Source organism: Antechinus flavipes, chromosome 3 (assembly GCF_016432865.1).
Source record: "Antechinus flavipes isolate AdamAnt ecotype Samford, QLD, Australia chromosome 3, AdamAnt_v2, whole genome shotgun sequence".
Taxonomy (NCBI): domain Eukaryota; kingdom Metazoa; phylum Chordata; class Mammalia; order Dasyuromorphia; family Dasyuridae; genus Antechinus; species Antechinus flavipes.
The window spans coordinates 373063545-373081510 of NC_067400.1; the positions used below are offsets into that span (position 1 = coordinate 373063545).

Consider the following 17966-nt stretch of genomic DNA (forward strand, 5'->3'; position numbering starts at 1 on the left):
AACTGCTTTCCAATTTTCCCATCAACTTTTATCTAGTAGGAATTTCCTTCTTATGTAATTTGTATTTTCTGGTTATTTAAGATTGAGCATTTAGTTCCTTTGTTTTTTATTCTCCCTTGGCTTGTTTATTCTATATTGATATAACTCTATTTTTTAGCCAGTATCAGATGATTTTGCTTACTGCTGCTTTATAATAGAGTTTGAGGTCTGAAAATGCAATCCTTCAACTATAACTTTGTTGTTATTTTCCTTTATAATCTAGATTTTTTTTCAATGGATTTTATTATTTAAAAAATAAGTTTGTCAATCATTTGACAATTTGATTGGTATACCCTTAAAAATGTAAATTAAATTTTATTATACTGGCACAGTTCTTCCAGCTATTTCCATTATTTCTTATTTCTTTAAGGAAAACCTTGTAGTTGAGTATCTATAGGTAATTTATGAACTTTCATTTGTTTCTCTCCAGAATTTAAAAATGTGTATTTTTAGTAATTGGAATGAGATTTCCTTTTCTAGTATTGCCTCTTGGATTTCATTGGAATTATATAGAAAAGCAGTCGATTTTTGAGAGGCTTTTATAATCTGAAAATTTGCTGAAGCTATTAATTATCTCAATCATTGCTGATTTCCTAGTATTTTCTAAGTAAGCTATCATATCATCAGTAAAGAATGATAGTTTTATTTCCTCTTGACCTATAAGTATACCTTTCATTTTTTCCTCTTGTCTTGGTGATATTCTTAGACTTTCTAGAACTATATCAAGAGCATGGATGGGCATTTTCTTTGCTTCATTCCATTATTTATCTGAAAAATATCTAGTCTCTTCATATTGCATACAATATCTCTTTGCTTGAACCAATTTTCAAAAAAAGGTGGAAAATGTGAGATTCTACATTATTATTATTATTATTATTTTACAGGTTGCATTCCTTTGGTAGTATGCAAGCTATGTGAGGCAAAGGACCATTTTCTTTTGAGGAAATAAGGTGATGCAATTAATAAGAATTCCTTTTCTTATGTAAGAAACTTCTGAATTGAAATGTGAACTCAAATACTTAGTAGTTGTATAACTTTGGATAAGTCATTTAACTTCTGTTTGCCTGTTATTTCCTCATCTTTGAAATGGAAGTTATAATAGCATTTACCTTTCATAGTTTTTGTAAGAATCAAATGTGATGATATTTGTAAAGTACTTATCCAGGACTTGGAACATAATAGGTCTATTTAAATAATAATATTTTTTGTATCTTTACTTCTAAGAAAGTGCTTTTAATATAGACAATTTTAAATAAGAGCTGAGAAGAAGGCATAAAGGCAGGAACTCACCAATTTGTCCCCTTCAAATTCCTTTAAATAATGACTCTAAACAAAATTTAGAGCATTGGAACACACAAAAAGATGGAGAACAATTGACAGTCAAAGATAATTTAGAAAGTCATCAGGAAATGTCTGTGGCAACAGAATGAAAGCCCAGAGTACAGTCCTGCTTGCTGTAGGTCACGCCAGCAGAGCCCTGGTCTCTATCCTGACCCAGCTCTAACCCCAGCACCAGCACAGTAGGAACCTACTGAGAAATTTTGAATCAGCAACAGTCCTGGTAGTATCTCAGACCAGAGACACCAAAGACAACTTAGAAGGTTGACAGGGAAGCTTTGTCAGTAGGGTGAGAGGGCCTTAGGAAACAAGCACACCAGGAATGAGTATTGGCAGGGGGGGTAGGGACAGGTTTAGGAGACCTGGGCTCCCAGAAACACTGAGAAAATTAATGAACTTGTTCAAGCACATTAGGTCTTTTAACAATTCTAGGGCAGAAAAGAGTGCTTATGGTCACATCCCTAGAAGGATTTCTAAAAACAATGATACAAAATCCCTGCAACTTGGGACAGTATGCACTCCACCCTGGAAAAAGTGTTCTACTTTAACAAAGAGTTAAAACCCAAGAAATAGGCCAGGAAAATGAGCAGACAATAGAAAAAGATTCTGACTATAGAAAATTACTGTGATGACAAGGAAGATCAAAACACACTCATAATAAAATGACAAAGTCAAAGATCCTACATCCAAATCCTCCAAAGTAAAGTAAAAATTTATTTCAGGCTGTGAAAGAGCTCAAAGGGGATTTTGAAAATCAAATAAGGGAGATAAAGGAAAAACAAGGAAGATAAATGAGAGCAGAATAAAAGAAAATCTTTAAATATTTGCATATTTGAATTTAATTCATGAAAAATTACAGACCAGATTAGGTTTAATTGAGACAAATTTAGTGTCTAAATTTAAGGAGCCCTATTGTAGTCTGCCTTTTTCCATCCATAGTGGGACTGCTGGTGTTCAGTTTTTAGGTGAAATACTTTAGGTAGAACATTCTATTTACCATGTTACGAACTCTAGCCTCAATTAACGATACTACCTTCAGCCTTCTCTCCCTTCTGATTGAAAGGCTTAAGAGTAGAGTAACAGTCTTCTCAATGCCTTCCTGTAGAGAGACTGGATACTGAAATTTTCAGTTCATTCTAGTCTTTTATCTGTTGCCCTTCCAAGTTTTACCTCTGTGGAACAAAATATCCTTTGTTCTTCTCCCTTTCTTCCTAACTCCTTTTGTGTGTTGTCTTCCCATATTCCATTGAAAACAAAAGCTGTTTTGTTTGTTTGTTTGTTTGTTTATTTTGTTTTTTTTAAATTATATCTCCAGTTCTTGCCATGGTGCCTGGCACATAGTAGACACTTATTGGATTGGATAACCTGAGGAGTGAATGGCAGTTAGTATGGAGAAATAATTAACTCAAGATCATGCCATATGAAGATTATTTAAAAGAGTTTGGAAGTTTTAGACTGGAAAAGAGGAGACTTAGAAAGATATGATAGATGTTTTTATTTTTGGAGATCTGTAATATCACTGAAACGTTAGACTTAGTTTACATATTTACTTTATTTACTATTTATTTAAAAGTAGAATTGACTACTCCAAGCTATGGTGGATTCCCTCTTCCTTGATATCAGGAAGAAAAATATCGATTACAAATTATTAGAATTATTAAATCTGGAATTCCAGCTCAGGGATGGATGGGACTAGATAGCCTTTAAAGTCCATTTTAGCTTTGAGATTCTGTCATTATTGGATCATAGCAATGCTTTGTAAGTAATCAAGGGGAGTGATGACCACAGGAGCCAACATTGTTTCATCAATGATAGCAGGACATTACATATTAGTCATATTTCTTTTTCTGACAAGTATCATTCTAGTCAAACAAGCAAAATTCTATAAGCATATTTTCTTTGGTTTTCAGAAGAGATAAATGAACAGTTCTGAAAAAGATTCAGCAAGCCTTCAGAACAGAGGTTCTGATCTTCTTTGTACACTTTTTGTGTCTACCTTTACCCAACTCTCACCTGTGGCTCCAAGAAGCTATAGCATGTGTAGCAGCCATATCCTGGTAGAACAGTGTTAGCAGACAAACCAAACCAGGCTGAGGGCAACTGAGGCTTCAAACCCATTGATGAGTTAGGGGGATGTCTACCTTAACTTTCACCAGAGAAATGGGTATTTGAGAGCAATTTATTTCAATTGCCATGAAGGCAGCTGAAATAAGTGTTATAAAGTACTTAAATTTTGTTCAGACATCAAAAACTTCAAGACCTTCCACTGGATCTTGAATTGGCAGTTATTCTGATTTTTTTTTTTGCTACTAAACTTTGATGACTAAAGAAGAAAGAGTGAGGCTGATAACTTTGTGTAGCTCTGCCTCATTTACATGCAGTTCCTATGTGAATCAAAACATCATGCTATGATGTCATTGGTTCTCTTTGAAATAAATAATAAACATCTTGAATTTCAGCAAGATATTTGATGGAGATTTAAGTTTTATACTTGTGGGCAAGTTGAAGAGGCTGTTGTAGATTGGGTAATGATGAATTTAGTGAATTTGGAACTGGTTCAAGGACAAGACCCCAAGAGTCATAATTGTCATTTTTTGAGGGAGATTTCTAAAGGAAGGCTATAGTTACCTAACCTTTGTCCTGTTCTGTGCAACAATATCAGTAATAAAGTATAGATGGCAGGCTCATTGTATTTTTCAAATACTCAAGCAGGATTGAAAATATCTTGCATTCTAGAATTAGATTCCAGAAAATATTGATAGAATATATAAGAAGATGAATAAAGATAAATGTAAAAAATTAACATACTATTTCTAAAAGTTAAGCACATAAATATAATATATATGACTGGGCAATATTTTTTAAAAAAAAAAACACTAGTAGTCTTACTGGCTTACAATGTCATTTGAGTCAAAACTCTGCCCAGCGAAAATTGAAAGCTACATTAATAGAGCATAGTGACTAAAACAGGGGACAGGGATGAGTGAGTAGGATAGAGAAAGTTATATTCCTGATATCATGATACAGTTTTTTTTCTGATTAGACTACATTTGAATTATGGTATTGAGTTCTGGAAGGCATTGTATTGGTAAACTTGAGTAGGTATAGAGGAGGAAACTGGTGACAATACTGGAAATTATGCATATGAAAATAATTTTTAATAACTTGAAATTTTTCAATTGATAAATGGTCAAAGAATATGAACAGATAATTTTCAGATGAAGAAATTGAAACTATCTCTAGTCATATGAAAAGATGCTCTAAATCACTATTGATCAAAGAAATGCAAATTAAGACAACTGAGGTACCACTACACACCTCTCAGATTGGCTAAGATGACAGGAAAAGATAATGATCAATATTGGAGAGGATGTGGGAAAACTGGGACACTAATACATTGTCGGTGGAATTGTGAACTGATCCAACCATTCAGGAGAGAAATCTCCAGAATGAACCATGCCCAAAGGGTTATCAAACTGGGCATACCCTTTGATTTAGCAGTGTTTCTACTGGGCTTATGTCCCAAAGAGATCATAAAGGAGGGAAAGGGACCCACATTTGCAAAACTATTTGTGGCAGCCCTTTTTGTACTGGCAAGAAACTAGAAACTGAGTGGCTGAATAAGTTACGGTGTATGAACATTATGGAATATTATTGTTCTATAAGAAATAATCAACAGGATGATTTCAGAGAGACCTGGAGAGATTCACATGAACTGAAGCTAAGTGAAATGAGCAGAACCAGGAGATCATTGTACATGGCATCAAGAAGATTATGCAATGATCAGTCCTGATGGACTTTTCAACAATGAGGTGATTCAGGCCATTTCCCATGGTCTTGTGATGGAGAGAGCCATCTGCACCCAGGGAGAGGACTATGAGAACTGAGTGTGTATTACAACATAGTATTTTCACTCTTTTTGTTGTTTGCTTGCATTTTGTTTTCCTTCTCAATTTTTTTTCCTTTTTCATCTGATTTTTCTTGCACAGCATATACATTGTATATGTATAGAAAAATTACACGTATTTAACATATATTGTATCACTTACTGTCTAGGGGAGGAGGTGGAAAAGGGAAGGAAAAATTTGGAATGCAAGGTTTTGCAAGAGTGAATGTTAAAAATTATTTATGCATGTGTTTTTAAAATAAAAAACTTTAATAATAAAAAAGATAAAAAATAACTTGGAATGTTTTATGAGGAAAAACAAAATAGAGACATAGGAGACATGATAGCTGTCTTCAAATATCTGAAAAAAGGACATGTGGAAGAGGAGAAAAAGCATGAAATAGATTATATTCTCAGTGTCAGAAGGCAGAACTAATAACAATGGTTTAAAATGTCAAATTGGCATTTTTTTCTTGATGTAAGGAAAAATTTCCTCAAGATGTCAATGATTCAAAATAATTATGAGTTTCCACAAGAGACAGTGGCTAGATTCCTCTGCATTGGAATTTGTAGGAGAAGACTAGATGACTATGTCGGAATTTTTGTAGGGAGCATTTCTATTCACTGATGTGTTATACTAGAACTAGATTACCTCTGAAATCTTTTTGCATTTTGAGATTCTTCTTGATTCTACTCTTATTCCAAGAAATGCTTTCTAGTTGTCTCAGGATCATCTACATGTGGTAGATGGTAACCGGTGTTATATGTGAGCTTCATAGGCTATAAACAGAATAATCAGTATTTACTCATCTGCATTAACATTGCCTTTTCTCCCTTCACAGAATACAAGATCCTTCTAGAGGCAGCTAGGTAGTATAATGGTTAGAGAACTATGCCTGGAGTCAGAAATCTAATTTGAATTTAAATCTAATCTCAGATACTTGGAAAATGTATGACTGAGCAAGTCACTTGGCTTTTGTATACTTCAGTTTTTTCATCTGTAAAATGGAGATGATAATAGTAATAGCTATGTCACAGGACATACCAAATACCAAATACCAAATGCAATAATATATCCAAAACTCTTTGAAAACCTTAAAATGTTAAATACCAACTATTATATTTTTGTTGTTCCTTCTCATTCTATGAAATTATGCCTGACTTTGCATAATAAGTCTTCCACAGAAGACTTACCTAACCTGTTTTTTTTTTTTAATATTGTGTTTTTGTAGTAGCATCCTATGTTGAGAACTTGAAAGATCCCAGAGATCATTACTTTAACCCCCTTCATTTATAGATAAAAAGACTGGGACCAGGAAAGTTAAACAATTTGCCCAAGACCATAAAATTATTAAGTGGAAAGCTGGGATTTGAATTCCAATTCTAGTGTGCTTTCTACCATATAATATCATTAAAATTCATATACTGATTTAAGGTTTACAAAGCTCAGAACAGCTTCATGAGTTTGATAATGAAAGAATGAGCAACATCAATGCCCTGAGAATGCAAGTCTTACTCTTCTCATCCGACACATGAGGACACAAAGATCCAAGGCCATATTCACACGGTTAGGGCTTGAGCCAGGCTTTTAACTTAGGCTTCTTGATTGTAATACTCTTTCCCTATACAGCCTGATTCACAGATCACATCCCTCCCAACTCAAATCCAACTCACTTGCACGTCACCACATCATTCTATGAGAACCAAGGACAAATGACAACTATTACTGCCACTGTGATGGTTCCTGTTCACCTGATAGTCATTTCATGACTGATACACCTATTACCAAAACAAAACAAACCCCCAAAACAACAAACATCCTTGAGGAGACCTCCTTTCTACTGCTTGATACAAACATGTCACTCACTGTGCTATTGTGAGATTTATTTATATTATTATATATTTTTTCCATTACTTTGTCATTCATCTAAATTTTTTTTATGCTGACATGATTTTCCATGAATTATAGTTATATAAAATAACTAGGAAGATATTGCATATAAAGGTTGATTTTTGTATCAAAGGGCAGCTTGGGATCATTGAAATGCTATTTAATTTCCCCCAAAGAGGCAAACTAATTTTCTTTAGCTCTTCAACTTTCTAGTTTGTGACCTAAGAATCTACTTTACTTGTCTAACATATATGTGCTGCTAGGCTTCTTTCAAAAATCTCTTACTTCCTTTGTATTCATATCTTCCCTACTTCCTTTGCTGTATATATCTATTACCCAATACCTTAATAGATGACCTATATGAAATTTTTCAATGTCTTCTAAAAATGGTCTCCAGAAGTAAACACAGTATTTCCTAAGCATTCAGACCAATGCAGAATTCAGTATAATTATCATCCCTTTTAATCAAGATTTGGGGCTGTTACTGTTAAGTCATTTTGATTGTGCCAACTCTTGATGAAACCATTTAGGATTTTCTTGGTAAAGATACTGGAATGATTTGCTATTTTCTTCTCCAGCTCATTTTATAGGAAATTGAGGTAAACAGAGTTTAAGTGACTTATATATTGTTAACACTGTAGACTGAAATTGCATTAGCTTTTGGCAGCCATATCATATTGCCAGCCAATATTGAGACTATGGTCAAATACCTTAGTATTTAATATTTTGCAGAAAATTTTGTTATTTGTATTACTTTTCTCATTAATGCCTATTTCCATGATGTTGGACACCATGACTGAAAATGACGATTTGGGACATGTTGCTCTATATATGGGTTCTAATGTCTGTTAGTGTGACAATATCCTCCATTAATGTATAAAAAACCATCTATAAAACATATTATTAGATAATTGTCCGATAACAATTACAGTTTTTTGAAAGAGAACATCAGGAGAGTTCAGTTAAATGATTCATCCATGATCTCATTGTTAGTATATGTCAGAAGCTGGATTTGAATCCAGATTATTCTACCTCCAGGACCAATCATTTATTCTATATTCTGTACTACCTTTCTATATGCTTAGCAATATTTTAAAATAGGAATTAAAAGCCAGTTTAAGAAATAGACAAATATTTCTCTACTCTTCTGTTTTGTTGCTTGCATATCTGAAAGCAGATCTGTTTGTCTTCCATCAATTATCTGGCATTTACTATGTGCCAGGCACTGGGGAAGAAAATATTAAAAAATGAAGTAAAATCTCCTTTCAAGGAGATGATATGCTAAAGAAGAAAAAAAAAGGAATTGCACACACATATGTATATGTATATATGTAACTCCTAGAGATACATGTGATAGAATAAATACAAATAACTAGAAGATATTTAAATAAAAAGTAATAAGGAGGGAGTGGTCATTAGCAATTTGGGAAGGGCGACAATAGGAGCTTCTTTTAGAGTTGGTTCATGAGTGCCGTGAGCAGAATTTTATGGTTCATGTGCCAAGTGTGCCATTATTAGCTTAGAATTCCATAGGTATATTCTGAGCTTATTACTGAGTAATAGCTGTGAAGAGTTAACCTACCAGAGGACTGTCAGATGCCCCTTTGGCAGGCAGTCAGGGACTTCTTTGACCACTACTTTTCATGAAAGGATAGTAACTGTTAAATAGTTTTAGGAAGACTCAGCTTTGTATTTGACATGCATTTTCCTGTGAGATCCTTGGTGCTACTGTTAAGTAACTGATAAACCTATGGAATCACTGTGAACGATCTGCTATGTAATCATTCCTGTTCTGCTGCCAATGAGTGTGTGGTCTCAGGAATTTTTAGCCTCTAGAACTTGTTTAAATAAATTGAGGATCAAGCATCAGTCATCCTCAGCCTGCTAGAAAAATGAATCACATCCTTTTTGTTCCTTTCAGCCAGAACCTTTTCTTTAATCACTTTTTCAAGCTCTTTTCTTGTTTTAAAGATGATTTCCTGTGTTAGGACATGGAAAAACTGTTTCACCCAGGAAGGTGAGCAAATTAACGTGGTACTGGAAAAGACAAATTGCAGAGTGTTTTGACCAGATAATGGGGAGAATTGCAACAGATAGAGAAAATCAGACCAAAAGTTCTTTTTTTTTTTTCTTTTTGAAATACCAAGGCAATCTTGACAATTAAGTAGTGGTTTTGTTTGCTTGTTTGTTTACACATTGCTTCTTTAAAAAAAAAAAAAATTAAAAAAAGGTATAAATGTTTCATTCTTTTGAAATAAACACTTCCCCAGAAGTAAAAGAGTTAGGGGCTGTGTTTTGTATAACTTAATAGGTTAAAAGCTCCAGAAGATAGTAGTTCACCGGAGGTGAGACATTATGGTACAAAATGCCATAAAAGATAATAGGTTTATATGAATTGGCATGTGTTAGTGATTATGCAATCACTCATTTCCCACAGATTTCTTTTTATAGGAAACTTTGGAAAATCCCAAAAGAACTGACCGAGTCATTTAAACCACAACAGGTTTCTTTCAACATCAAAACCATGGCTAGGAGTGGGCGAGAAATATTTTTATATTCTTTTTTTTTTTTTTCCCTGGGCATGGATGGTCTGTTTCTGACTGTGGCTTGTTCCCTTGTGGAAGCTCCCGAATAGCAGAGGAATAAGAATCTGACTTCCTCCAAAAACCAAGGCATCCTGCAAACATCCAGGCAGAGGAAGCATTTTTTTTACTATGACATGGGAACGGGCCACTGAGATCCAAATGCAAACGGACGTTTCATGTAAGTGAGTGCTTCTTCCCCCAGCTTGGCTCTTTGCCTAATTCAACAAGCACTTAGGTGGCTGGAGAGGGAAATTTTTGTTAAAGTGAATACAGCTCTGAGTTGGACACGGAACCTTCTGACTGGCAGTGGAGTTCCTTTCCCTAGCTGGCAAAATTAGCAAGTTTTTTTGTTGTTGTTAGGTTTTGGGGGAAAAAATAGCCTCTTTCTTGGCAATAGCTTTGCCATCCTCTATTCCCTCCAGTGCACCCCCCTCACCCTATTAAATAAAGGGAGAGATCTACACTGCTCTACACGGCTCCTTCTTAAAACTCTTTTCTCTAAAGGCCAGTTTCCCTTTCAGACTCTCCACAGCCTCTTGACAGCTGGCTTGCTACCAGGTGGCCCCTGAAAGTTCTTCCTTCTCCGATTGTGGATGTCAGTAGGAGTCTGTTTGCTGTCATCAGAGAGGCTCCTCTTACATGGATGGTCATAAATTGGGGGTGGAGGGGGAAAGGTAGTTTTAAGGCTCCAGATACATTTGAAAGCTCTGTAGGCGAAAGGTGAATTTTGACATGGTAAAACTTGCACAGCTGTCCCTTGGGGAAGCCACTAATATGGACAAATACTATCACCTCTATAACATTTGTTATACACCAAAATACTATTTTATTTCCCAAATTTTATAAATATATATGACATGTGATAGACCAAAATGCTGCTCTCCCAAATTTGTATGTATATATATATATATATATAAAATATAAATATATACACAACATATATATGCATGTATGTCAAAATAATGCATGTGATATATCAAAATGTACTTTACCAAATTTTATAAATATATATATGACATATGATAGACCAAAATGCTACTTTATTGACCAAATTTATATGCTTGCATATTTATATATGCATTTTATATATACATATCTAAATAAGACATGGTAGGCCAAAATGCTACTCTCTCAAAGTTATATATATATCAAAATAATACATATGATATATAAAATTGCTACTTTACCAAAATTTATAAATATATGCATATATATCAAAATAAAACATGTGATAGACCAAAATACTACTTTATCTAGAAAATATATATATATGCATATATATCAAAATAATATAAGATACATCAAAATGATACTTTACCAAATTTTATAAAATATATATATATAAAATATATATATGTAAGACATGTGATAGATCAAAATGGTATTTTAACTACCAAATTCATATGTATATATAAATATAGAAACACATATATTTATATATAAGTATGTCAAAATAATTATTTAACAAATTCTTTCTATTGATGTGTGTACAATCAATGCTTCACATATATAAGGAAGCATTGTTTGCAGTTTTGCAAGTACAAGTGAAACTAAATATATGGAAATGCTTCTCTATTTCTATACCTGTTAAAATGATATGATGAAAAGGAGTAATAGAGTTGAAAGAAATCTCAGGGTTAATAGAATCACAGGATACTAAATGTAGAGATGGAAGGGATCCCAGAGGCAATATAGTTCAAATTCTTCCTTTTAAAGATGAGGTCACAAAGGCCCAGGGAATTATGAGGATCTTAGGTCTCCAGCTGGAAGGATCCTCAAAGGCTATCTAATCTTCTCAATCATTTTTCATTTGTATTCAACTCTTTGTGCCTCCATTTGGGGTTTTCTTGACAAAGATACCAGAGTAGTCCACCATTTTCTTCTTCTCCAGGTCATTTTACAGATGAGGAACTGAATAAATAAGATTAAATGGCTTTCCCAGGGTTTCACAGCTAGTGAGAGTTTGAGGATGGATTTGAACTCAGGAAAATGTTTCTTCCCAACTCCAAACTTAGCTGTCTAAACACTATGGCATCATTTTGCTGCAGGCATATAATCTATCCCCCCCCCCTCATTTTTCAGAAAAAGAAACTGAGGCACATGGAGTTTAAATGACTTCCCAGTAATCAGGCAGAGTTAAATATGGTCTTTTAAAAGCCGTATTTTCCAAGCAAATTAGTACAGACTTGGGGCTTGAACTGAGGTGTCTTGTCCCTGCTTTAGAAATCAATTTCCTTTATGTGAACATTAGTAATTTATACTTTCTGATTTATATATTTTTTGGTTTAATGATTCACTTCTAAGATGATCATTTTCCATTTGATGGTGCTACCGATAGTATGTGATTCTGTTGTGAATAATGTCTAAAAAGGCCAATCTGTGATAGCAGTTAGTTTGTACATTTTTTAGGTATCTCCTACCTGGAGTTAATTATAGCAATGTCTATCTTTAAACCCACTGCAATTTGTGCATCTGCCTTTTGGCTTAAAAATATTAATAAAGAATTTTCTTCCTGGAAGGATATGGGGAATGCACCAAAATGAATAAAAATGTTCATTAAAAACAAAAACACGAGAGGTAAATATATCATTTAATGTCTAGCACCTGGTAGGTACTCAATAAGTATTTGTTGAATGAACTATATAATTAAAAATACTACTCTATAACTATAGAACAATAAATGAAAATGAGCAATAAGAATTTAAATAATTCAATTTAGATCTATGTAAGCATCCTAGAAACATATAGAAGACCTGTTTTTGTTTAAATTCTTCTTTTTCCCCTGTTGTATGATCCATATATTATAAATATACAATATAAAGACTTTACATAATGTCTAGGAAGATATTATAACCCTCTAATAATTTAGGCAATGGGTATCTGATATTTCTAAGTATGGCACATTTAAGGCAATGGGTTCTAAATAATATGTATTAAGTATATTTTAATGACCTGACAGTTTTATTTAAAACATTACAGTATTTTAAAAATTACTTAGTAAATGTAGTTTTAGTTCATTTACCAGATTCATGTTCTACTGCTTACTTAAGGGAAGAGATTAGAAGGTTAAGATTTAGAGAAACAAATTGCTCTACTAATCTTCAGGTATTTCTCTTCTTGATATGGCCACTAATGTCTAATCAAAGCAATACAAGCCCAGTCACTGTGCTTTTAGCTTCAGAGAACCACCACAAAATGTATGGCCAAGGATATGAAATAGAGTGTCTCGGCAGCCCTCTTAGAATGCTGGGTCTGAGTATATACGGTAATGGAATAGAGATGTAGAATTCTGGAACAATTCACAACAATGGCACCATGTTGACAAATATTATCAAATTTCTAACCAAGTACTTTGTAGACACAAAGGATACAAGGACAAACAGAAAGCCTCTGCCCTTAAACGGCTAATATTCTACTGGGGAAATGCAAAATATCTACATTGATACTAATTTCAAGAAGAAGGGAGGATAGATAATTAGGAATATCATATAAATTGTACTTTGAAGGAAACTAGGAATGCTTTATGACATAAACAAAAAGTAGTTTTCATACATATGAAGTCATAAAGATAAGAGAAAAGATGCATGGGAAAACATTTGGCTATGGTGGGACAGTAGAAAATTGAAAGGACTGATTGTGAATCTTCTAGCACCATTGGAAAGCCTTTCAGGTGATCTAAAAAAAAATAAGCCCAACTTCTATTCTTTTATAGTTTAAACACATTTAAATTCTTTCTACCATTGTAAAGAAATGATGAATGCAACTCTTGCCTCTTCCATGTTGTCCTGACCATCCCATCCTTTATTTTTCTCTTTCTTAACTTCTTTTTATAAGTACTTTACCTTATGTCAGACAATTTAGAATTTTATTACATACTGCCTTGTATGTAACTATATAGCATCTGACTTTCCCTCATATAAGTACATAAAGATGGCATCACTGGAATGAACCAATTTATAGGTTATCAGCTGCTCAAAAATACATTTCAGAAGCCTCCACTAATGTTTTTACTTTTACTAGTCCAATCAGAAGATACATGAAAATAAAAGACATTTAATTAGATAGGATAGGAAAGTAAATTAAAAAAAAAATTCTCCTGTTCAGAATTACACTGATTATACCATTACTAGTGAGAAAGGAGAAACTCACAAAGAGCACACATTACCAGAGAATATGCTTGCAAAGCCATAAAAGCAGAGAATACTAATTCCAGGGGTAGCTCATATCTCCTACATTGTAAAGCCAACAATGTCCTTTGGTGATATCACCCTCTTCTCATTTGTTCATTGCTGAGTTTTTCTTTTTTAGGTTTTTCAGTTCTCCTCTAAATGTCTTTGCTGAGCTGCTATTCTGCAGGTGAGATATGAGTTTTTATCTAAATGGGTAAATGTCTGCCTATTCTAAGTTATAATTCTAAAATCTGGCTTTATCTTTTATGTGACATATATCCCAACCACCCAGACTCAGCCAGTCTGAAGAGAACTTACATATTTTAAGTCTTTTGAAATGCTTTCTTTCCTATGATACCATTTAGACTCTCTCAGTCCAAAAGTTTTATGTAAGTTATAATCTAAAATTATTTTAAATAATCTCAGAGTTGTTCACCTGAGTATTTCAAATCATGCCAGCAAAACTAAAAAAGAGCTGGGGGGAGTTAGGATAAACTCCCATGATGCTCTCGATTGCTATGATTATCAGCCCAGTACTGAAAATGGTCATAGAGTTGCCAATTCTGGTGACTTTTGTACTATTTCATTCCTTCTCCCAACTTAGTTGATTCACACTTTCATGATTCTTTAATTTCTTCAAGTCTGCATTCCTTTAGTTTCTCCAACTAAATGTAAATTTCTCCAGGCCAGTGACAGTATCACAAAATTTTTCTGTGTCTTCTTAAATCCTAAGTGAGTACTGATTGGCAATCAATAAACTCTTATCCACTGAATGAATATTCACAAGTCTTATTGTTTGCTTTGAGCACATCATTTCCTTAATTTCATTTTTATTTTTCCCCTAATTAATTTTAGAACTACAATATCATACAGGATGTACAAGCCACTTACTCCCAGTTCCTTTGCCTCTTCCTTCCATCCTTCCATATCAAAAAGGAGCTATTGCTAGCAAGATCCAAAACACACACACACACACACACACACACACACACACACACACACACACACACACACATATCCCTCTCAACCCCCTGCCCAAGCAAGTTGCTTTTGCCCTGAATTTCTATCTCCTTAAACATTTTTTTTCCCTTGCTGCTACTGTTCCAATGTTTCCCACTTTTAATTTCTCTATTAACTTTAATTAGGCTCCTGAGCTTACTGGCCAGGTGGTTTTTCCCTAAGCACACACAGCTCCATTTTCCAGGCTTACAGTCGAATTTAGCTAAGCCATGGATTTGAGACAGAAGACTAACATTATACACCATGCAAAAAGTCAGAGCCACCACAACTCATTTCATCCACTGAGAATTTCAGCAGGCAGACCTTTTAATAAGCTAGGCTGTGCATTTCTCAAAAAATACTTTGGGATCCATTTATGAAAACAATATTGGTTATGATTCTGCAGCTGGAAAATTGCAGAGGAAATAATGTTTGTCCTCCTGAAAACATGTTAGATCCATATAGCTTAGATGACATAAATCATTGTGTGTGCAACTGTTTCTCAGTTTCTCTGAAGCCCACTGTAATATTTATTTTCCTAACATGATTGTAAAAGGCATATAATAGAAGATGCTGGAGTGAGTTCCCCATATCTTCACTTGCTGGTCTTTTGGAATCAGTAGACTTCCAAATGTAATTTACTGGAGGAAACATATTTACTCTCCACGTATTAAAGCAGAGCTTATTTGACTTTTTCTTGCTAAAAATCTTAAAGAAGGAACCCAGCAGAGTAGCAGACCTTCAACGGTGCTCCTATAGGGCATTTGAACATCTCAGGTACTGGCTGCTGGTTTAATAAAAGGATAGGATTTCCATTTACTTCAGGCAGGCTTAATGCATTGTTCTTGTAGTGAGACAGTCAGAATGAGTCAGGAGCCAAAGAATACACTTTATAGACACAAATAATCGTAAATTCAGAATGTCACCTTTAGGCAGAGGCATTTTTATTATTGTTAGTGGAGCTGCTGAGTAGGTTTGATGTTTTATTCTCTTGGGGACTAAATGTTCCAGAGTACCGGAGCCCTATCTTTATCAGGCTCCCAAGGAGGGAGCCCAGCCAAACTTGCTTCCTATACTTCTCTATGATTGATAGCAGATGGCATGCTTTAAAATAAACCTATCCATTAGCAGTCCTCAGTGTTTTTACTCAAGGCATTTACAACTGTCTCAACCAGAAAACACATTCACTCCATGAGCTAGTTTCAGTCCTCAGCAGCTGTACAGGTGCAAATCTTTCATTAACTCTTAAATAGTGGTGAAATAAACAATGTATTTTATTTTACTTTGGTTCAGGGAGTTTACTTCAAAGCAGCAGTGGAATTGGAATACTCCAAAACAGAGCTTAAAAGGATGGAGTTTTATTAAAACCAAGCAATGTTAAGCAATGATATGCTTTCTCTGAGTAACATATAGATCACGTGGGTGTTATATTCACAAAGTTTGTTTCTATGAACATAGTTTAAATGGTAAATTACCAATCTCGCAGGAGCATTTCTGAAGAGGCATTTCTGGAGGAAGAGAGCAGAGTTAGAGTCCCTGGCATAGTTTGTATTTTTTTCCAGAGCAGAAGAAGGGGCATGTATATTTCCTTTTTTCCCCCCTCCATTACTTCTTTTTCCTCAAACCTCAGTGGGATGAAGAAGAATGTCTAGCCATTGTTATATCATAATAGTCTATCAGACAGCCCATTTGTTGAACTTAACAATAAGTTTATTAATCTTTAGTTGTTATCTTTATTAATAGTAAAATAGGCAAATAAACTTGTCTCCAAACTTTGTGTTGCCCTGGAGAGGAAAAAATTATTACCACTTAAACATGTAACTTTAAAATTTAAAATTTAAATATTTAAATAATATTTTCAATATATTGAAGGATCTATAATCAATATAAATCATCTCTCTAAAGATGAAGAACCCACAATTACCTTTTTATGCTGGATTTGAGACTTTTCTTTCCATAAATCTACCAGTGGGTTGCATTCAATGCTCTTGAGGCTTTTGTCTATTTGCCTTGAAATAGCTGTTACTAATGGAACACCAGAAGGTATAGCGGCAGTCTGTTGATTCATCCTTCAGTAAGTTACATTTCAATGTATTGGGTTTAAAAGAGTCAATAGAAATAGCATGATATACCCCATCTTGAGACCAGAAATATCTAGGTTCAAGTCTCATGATGGACACATACTAATCATATGACCTTGGATAAGTGACTTAACTCTTAGTGTTCTAAGCAATAATTAAGAATACCCATTGTACAATAATTGTCACTCTTCACTGGTAATTGGGATAGTATTTGGAGAATAAAGAGGGAAAAAATGAGAAAAAGAGAGAGAGACAGAGACAGAAGCAGAGAGAGATAGAAACAGAAACAAAGAGATAGAAAGACACATACAGACACAGAGAAAAAGCAAGAAAGAGAGATGTAAACTAGAATGTTTTTTGCCAAATGTATAATGATTATAGTTATAAGTAATTGATAGCTTTAGTAGATAAACCTATAAAGGAAAATTTCACATTAATGAATCTTTGTGGAATTAAGTTGAATTAAGTTGCATGGAATTCAAACCCTAAGACAAGAAGATCTCTTTGGAATATTAGTGACATAAAGCCTAGATGTGATAAAATGACCCAAAAAGACATTATATAAAATATACCAATGGGCAATTCATTTTTGCTATATAGTTTGTCATGATTCTGTTGAATGTTAAATTGGTACTTTAAATATATTTCCAGAATGAGGCATAGAGGTGTTACCCAGATCATAAATATTCAAATTTTTGGTTCACATGAAGTTCTGAATAGAATATTGAGTGATGGAGTTAAGGTAAGCATGTACTTTTAATATTTTTTCCTAATAATCTTTGGACTATTGCCAGTAACTAGTGATTAGTCAATGGCATTTCAATTTAAAATTTTTGCAGAAATATTCCTCATGAATAATTACTTCTCATTTCATTATTGGTTTCAGTATCACAATAGATAACTTCAACTAAGTCCATTTACTAAAAAAAAAAAAAAAACTACTCTGGGAAAGGAGAAAAATGGAAGCTACAGGAAGAA

The 17966-nt window shown here is 33.9% G+C and overlaps 1 long non-coding RNA gene across 1 annotated transcript in view; it reads left to right on the forward strand.

The window, feature by feature from the left end:
- Window positions 1-8957: 8957 nt before the first annotated feature.
- Window positions 8958-17966, forward strand: part of LOC127554381 (uncharacterized) — a 36820-nt gene continuing 27811 nt past the window's right edge. Inside the window, exon 1 of the long non-coding RNA XR_007951964.1 lies at window positions 8958-9917. This is a non-coding gene — a long non-coding RNA (uncharacterized LOC127554381). The remainder of the gene's footprint in view (window positions 9918-17966) is intronic.